General features: G+C 44.3%; 1 long non-coding RNA gene across 1 annotated transcript; it reads right to left on the bottom strand.

The window, feature by feature from the left end:
• Positions 1-1,236: 1,236 nt before the first annotated feature.
• LOC140908108 (uncharacterized) lies at positions 1,237-5,818 on the bottom strand. The gene is made up of 3 exons (XR_012157757.1): positions 5,715-5,818; positions 2,127-2,348; positions 1,237-1,294 (listed from the first exon to the last, which is right to left on the bottom strand). It is a non-coding gene; the product is annotated as an uncharacterized lncRNA (long non-coding RNA).
• Between the last annotated feature and the right edge of the window lie 1,382 nt (positions 5,819-7,200).

Below are 7,200 nucleotides of genomic sequence, written 5' to 3' on the forward strand. Positions count from 1 at the left end.
GCTTGAAGATTCACTTAACCCCTGTCACCTGCCCACCCTGCACCCAAATCTCCATCCCTCAGGAAGATTGGGGTGAGGGGTGGTGAATATTCTTCTTGTGTCCCATCAAACCTCCTCTCCATAGGCCCCTCACAACAGATCCTTCCCTCCCAACAGCCCCATGCTTCCCTCTTGTTTTGTGCTCTGATCTAGAGGGGAGACCAAGCTACCATCTGTTCTTCCTGCCCAGCACCTTGAGGAAATGACCCATCACCCTGCTCACTTTCCAGAGAGTGGTTGGCGGCCCTCTCCCCTTCCCACTATCTTAGAGGTCTGGGTGGCCGCCCTCACAGGCTAAAGACCCTGATATATTCTCAGACATAGGAACTCTTATGCTTTAGTAGCAGGATGTGGCAATTCTTCATTTTATACTAGGTCAGGCATTTCCTAACACTCTTCATGCACTGCTGATATTTAACCAAGGTGCTGCAGATTAATTGCAAAAGAGAAACTAGCACTGGGCCTGTGTTCTTTTCTGACTCTTTACAAGCTTTCAAGAGACCTGAAGAGTGTTTTGGTTTTTAATTTGTTTTGTTTTTTCTCCTTGTTACTTACCTTAGCAGTATCAGGAAAACCAAGTCTGGTCTTCTCTCTTTTGCTGGAAGGCTCTTTGGAGGCTCCACAGGTTTGAGGTTCCTCAACCCTAAATGGAAAGCGTGACAGGATTTTGACTCTTTAACAAGGAAATTTTATTTCCTAACTGCTTAAAATTATTTGAATACCATAGGTGTTAATAAACACCCCCCTCAAAAAAAGAGTTTTAAAATCTTCCTTACTAACTATTTCTGCAGGGATCATCTCCCAGTCTTCCTGGTGGTCGGTCTTTGGCCAACTTGGCACTACTCCATACCCTTCCCCCAGGAGCAGTTTCTCTGTCTGTACTTTGAGCTGTCACCAGAAATATCCAGTTTTAAGTCAGTAGATATTATGTAAAGTCTTTTCATATTCCACGATGATGCTGTCTGTGTGTCATAGCTCATTCATTTGCTTGGTTCATCGCCAATAGTGTTTCTAACAACTAATGAAATAAAAATAACAGCTCTATAATCCCCTCTAATCACATATGATTATTTTCTATACTTTATTTGCATGCTAGTAGGATTGCTTCACATGTTAAATTGTCTCTTTGCTACTGGCAAGAAACAGGATATCAGGCCATGTGGTTGTTTAGGTCTTATACCATATTAATTGGGTTTACCTCACAGACTTTCAGTTGCCACTAGCCTCTCAATATAACAATTGAACAGATCACCTTCTGTAATATAAAAATAATGGATTGTTATATCTTTGTTAATAATTAGTTAAGATAACATTTGTATTTAAAATATACAACTGTGTGTGTGTGTACGTGCGCATTATAGAATAAAAATATAAACAAAATTCCTTTACAATGTAACAAGTATTTTCAGCTAGCTTAGCCAGCTTGCTGTTACTCAGTTTAACTCCTAGGTGAAACACAGAAGCCTCATCTGCTATTTGACATGTTTTAAAGGCTTAGGACTAAGTTATGGTTGTTTATGACATTATTGTAGATGACAAGCCTGTGACGGGTTGGGTCACAGAGACCTGCTTGGGACTGCCTCCTGACCTGCTGAGACTACCTCCAAGCTCGTTCTCCCTGACAGCTTGGGACTTCATTACCCTGTCTTGTTGAGCCAGACATGTTAGCCTGCTGCAAACACAGACCCGGGTCTGAACCACATCCCCCAAAAGCTGCAGGCTTAACTGAAAACAGCTTAAGAAGTGCTCCTGTCTCCAGCACCTAGATACCCAGTTTCCCAATGGGGTCCAAACCCCCAAATAAATCCGTTTTACTCTGCATAAAGCTTATACAGGGTAAACTCATAAATTGTTCACCCTCTATAACACTGATAGAGAGATATGCACAGCTATTTGCTCCCCCAGGTATTAATTACTTGCTCTAGGTTAATTAATAAGCAAAAAGAGATTTTATTAAGTATAAAAATAGGATTTAAGTAGTTCCAAGTACTAATAGGCAGAACAAAGTAAATTACCAAGCAAAATAAAACACAAATATGCAAGTCTAAGCCTAATACAATAGGAAACTAAATGCAGGTAAATCTCACCCTCAGAAATGTTCCAATAATCTTATTTCACAGACTAGACTCCTTCCTAGTCTGGGTCCAGCAATCACTCACACCCCCGTAGTTACTGTCCTTTGTTCTGGATTCTTTCAGGCATCTATTTGTGGTGGAGAGGTGACCTTTTGAGCCAGATGAAGACAAAATGGAGGGGTTTCCAGGGCCTTTTATATTCTCTCTCTTGTGGATGGAAACCCCTTTGTTCTCCTGTGCAAAATCACAACAACAAGATGGAGTCTGCAGCCACCTCGGAAAGTCACATGTCTATGGATGATTCAGCTTTTTGCAGGCCAATGCCATTGTTTACATGTTAGTTTGAACATTCCCAGGAAAGCTCAGCTGTGGATTGGCATCTCCCAAAGTCCATTGTTAGTTAAGTACTCCCAATTACTTGAATAACCCCTTCACACTATGTTTACCAAATCAGCTGTATGTGCTTCCAAACACTTTAAATACAAGCATAGAGCCAACACTCATAACTTCAGATATAAAATTGATACATGCATACAAATAGGATGAATATATTCAGTAGATCATAACCTTTCCAAAGACGTGTTACATGGCATATCTATCATAAAACATATTCCAGTTATGTCATATTGACACTCATAAGCATATTTCTATAAAGCATTATGGGGGGCAATGTCACACCCTCCTCCTGAAATTACTGCCAGAGACTTGGACACTGTCCATGGCAGAGACAGTACATGTAAAATCCCTGTTTGTTTCTCGTCACACCTCCTTCCAGTACCTTTAAACCTTATGATGTCATTCATAGGTGTTTTAGCAAAGTTCTGAGTTCTTGGTCCCTGGAAACATGCTGGGGTGTAGTACCATTAACAGAATGCAGTTAGCAACATCAGTTAAAGTATAGGAGTCTTGGCATTTACACCAATGCCAGGAGGCAGTGTGCCTCAGTTTCCCCTTCCACACAGCAGCTTAGGCCTGTTATGCTTTTGCTGCTGTGCCAAGCTTCCAGCCTGTTTACAGATATAAGCTGAAAAGCAACATGCTTGTGGGACTGTTTTGTCACCATCCCTGGCATGTGCAAACGTTTTTTCCACAAATCAGGTATGTCACACATCTTTAAAGCATTTACCATTAGTATTAACTCCTTCGTCTTGACCCATAGATGAAGTAGCAAAAGACACAAGATTAACAGCAAATCTACGGCGGACAGGCTTTGTCCACACAATTTAGCTTGTTTAGTGTCTATTGCATTCCCCAGTTCCTTTGTGTACCATGGTAGGTGCTCTGATACAGATTCTTCTGCCTCTTTGGAGAAGGCTTTCAATTCACCCATGTGTTTGAGGCTTTGGCAAGGAAAGGGTGCACTGCAACCATGCCTGTCCTTGGCCCCTCCCTCTGGAATTTCTTTGGATTGGACCCCTCCCCCTGCTTGTGAAGCTTCCCAAATGCAAAGTTTTTTAAATGCAGTTTTTTCACCCTCTTCCTGGGGAAGAACTTCCCTACAAAAGGTAGGTAGACCCACCTGTCCCCCCTCACCTTCTGTCGGGACTTCCTTCTCTGGGCCAAACACTCCTGTGTCCCCCAGTAGGGAAGGTGGCCTGGACCCAGGTATAGGGTAACAGCTACCAGCTATGACAGACCCTTCATTGGCCAGCAAAATCCACCCCCCACTTTCCCTCAGGTTGGGCTTGTTTCCAGCTACAGAGTCCTTGGGGTCCATTCCCACAGCAGCAGATCGAGGGAAGTGATTAGTCCCCTCTATTGAGCACTGGTGAGGCTCCATCTGGAGGTTTGGGTCCCCCACTACAGAAAGGATGTAGACAAATTGGAGAGAGTCCAGCGGAGGGCAGCAAAAATGATTAGGGGGCTGGGGCACATGATTTACAAGGCGAAGCTGAGGGAACTGGGCTTATTTAGTCTGCAAAAGAGAAGAGTGAGGGGGGATTTGATAGCAGCCTTCAACTTCCTGAAGTTCCAAAGAGGATGGAGCTCGGCTGTTCTCAGTGGTGGCAGATAACAGAACAAGGAGCAATGGTCTCAAGTTGCAGTGGGGGAGGTCTAGTTTGGATATTAGGAAACACTATTTCACTAGGAGAGTGGTGAAGCACTGGAATGCGTTACCTAGGGAGGTGGTGGAATCTCCTTCCTTAGAGATTTTTAAGGCCCGGCATGACATAGCCCTGGCTGGGATGATTTAGTTGGTGTTGGTCCTGCTTTGAGCAGAGGGTTGGACAAGATGACCTCCTGAGGTCTCTTCCAACCCTAATCTTCTATGATAGTTCCATTATCCTCGCTCTAGATTTTTTTTTTCCTTTTACAATTTGATCTCCTGGGGTAGAATTTACTCCTTGGATAGTAATTGCCAGGATCACGCCATTTTCCTTTTCTGTGAAACTCAACCAGGAAGGATGATCTCATTGTTCAGTCACCGAGCATTAGGGACTGGGATGTAGGTGGGCTGGCCTAGTGGTCAGAGTAGGAGTCAGGTCTAGTGGGTGGAGCAGGCCTCCAGGTAGAGAATGGAGTGGAGGGTCATAACCAGAGTCAACTGCTGCTTACCAGAGCCAGGGGTCGAGTTGGAGTCAGAGCCAGGAATCAAAGCTGAGGGCAGAGCCGAGGTCAGATACCAAATGACAGAGCCAAGGGGTCAAGCCGGAATCAGAGCCAGAGCGGGGACGGGTAAGTGATAGTCAGAAGAGAGGCATAACAGAAAGTACCGGAGGTGAGGCAAGGATCAGGCATGGAGCCAGAGCTCAGTGGGAGCTAGGAGCAAAGGCAGGGCTGAGGCAAGAGGCAGGAGCGGAGAGGAATCAGGAACAGGGTTGGGTGTGGAATGCAGGAAGCAGTCACAAGCAAGGTGTAACGCAGCAGCAACAGGGAATCATCCAGTGACTCAGACAACTTCCTGTGCCTCCTTCTGGCTTAAATAGCATGGTTGGGCCAGTCAGTGGAGCTGGGTGAACCTCCAGTGAGGGCTCCCAGGGGTGGTGCTTTGGCTGAGGCTGTCATCCTGCTAGCTCCACAGCCTGCAAGGTTTCAGCAGATATTGGCTAGTGGCCAGAATGCAATGGCTGTCTGGGAGCTTTTAGGCCTGGGTTTCAGTCCTCGGACATCATGGTGAGAAATCTGGGTTTAGTTCCCAGTTCTGCCACAGACTCATTATGTAACCATGGGCAAGTCACTTCATCTCTCTGGGTCTTGTCCCTTCATTTGTACAATGGGGTTAATAGTACTTTCTTTTTCTGTCCTATTTCAACTTCTTTGGGAGAAGAACCGTCCTTTGCTATGTACAGTGCCTAGCACAACGGGGCTCTCATCTAGATTGAGGCCTCTAAGCGTGACCACAATAATAACAGGTGAAAATAGGGTCCGACTATAAAGGACTCCAGAGCAGCAGCCTCGCCACTGACCATGGCAGTCTGCATCGTGGCAGGGCCTTGGGCCAACATTACAAGATCACGCAAGAAAAATGCAAATGTGGTACACAGTTTTGCAGGTGAAATTCACTGATGTTGTTCCAAAGCCCTCAAGCCAAGTGCATGTTTCAGCAATATGATCCCATACCAACTTGCTTTTATTAAAAAGAAAATAACAAATACTTACAGGTGATATGAGGGCTGCCTTCTGCAATTTCTCCAGCATGTGAGGTTTTTTACAACCCACATGATGGGGCACTTCTGACCTCCACGGAAGCAGGATCTGATGATTTCATAAGCAAGGGATGTCTACCAGATTCCCAGACAGCCTGCCTATGTAATCAGTCATGCCTTCACCTGTACAAAGGAAAGAGTCACTCTGATATGCAAAACAGGGATAATATAATATTTGAATTCAAATAAAAAGCACAGAAGGAATCGCCCAGTGACTGAATGGTGAGTGCAGATATTCCTGGTTAACTCCAGAGCAGGGAATTCATTTTCTCTACAGCAACATTTTGCTACAGAATGTTATGGGAGTTAGTCATATGTGTCCAAACAGGTGAACAGGCTGCCTACTTGGCTTTAACAGGTAAATACCAGCTTCTGAACATGGAATTTCCCCTCACCTCACCTCTAACTCTCTAGTAAAGAAGGCAGGGTTTCTGCCTTTTTAAAAACAGCTTCCCTATGTGCATTCTACAAAGCTCAACTGATGATCACAAAAATCAATCTTGCTGTCACATGATAGAAAAAAGGACCACAACCAATTAAACATCAGAGCTGGTCAAAAAATAATCCACAGTTTTTATGGAAATTTCATGCCTGTTTGTTGAAATTCAAAATTAAACCGAAAAATTCAGTTGAAATTTAAAATTACATCATGCCAATGATAAAAAAATGCACTGTAGAACTACAAGATTCACATTCATGCACCGCTGTTCTATCAACTACAGCTTCAGCCCCAGAAGAAATGACAAATGACAAATATGCATTTAGGTGATAAATAACTAATTCTGAGAGAATGCAGGGAAACTCCAATTCTGCCTCAAGTTGTGGCCGTATTCTTGTGGCAGTTCCATGCTAGCAGCCATGGGCTGGTGATAACAGGGACGAATGGATGAATGGACTATAAGGTGTATAGAAAGCTGGCTAGATTGTCGGGCTCAATGAGTAGTGATCAACAGCTCTATGTCTAGTTGGCAGCCGGAATCAAGCCGAGTTCCCCAGGGGTTCGTTTTGTTCAACATCTTTATTAATGATCTGGATGATGGTATTAATTGCACTCTCAGCAAGTTTGCAGATGACACTAAGATGTGGGGAGAGGTAGATATACTGGAGGGTAGGGATATGGTCCAGAGTGACATAGACATATTGGAGGATTGGGCCAAAAGAAATCTGATGAGGTTCAACAAGGACAAGTACAGAGTCCTGTGTTTAGGAAGGAAGAATCCCATGCACTGCTACAGGCTGGGAACTGACTGGCTAAGCAGCAGTTCTGCAGAAAAGGACCTGAGGATTATAGTGGCCGAGAAGCTGGATATGAGTCAGCAGTGTGCCCTTGTTGCCAAGAAGGCTAATGGCATATTGGGCTGCATTAGTAGGAGCATTGCCAGCAGATCGAAGGAATTGATTATTCCCCTCGATTCGGCACATTGTGAGGCCACATATGG

The sequence above is a fragment of the Lepidochelys kempii genome, chromosome 3 (genome assembly GCF_965140265.1).
Source record: "Lepidochelys kempii isolate rLepKem1 chromosome 3, rLepKem1.hap2, whole genome shotgun sequence".
NCBI classification, from domain to species: Eukaryota; Metazoa; Chordata; order Testudines; family Cheloniidae; genus Lepidochelys; species Lepidochelys kempii.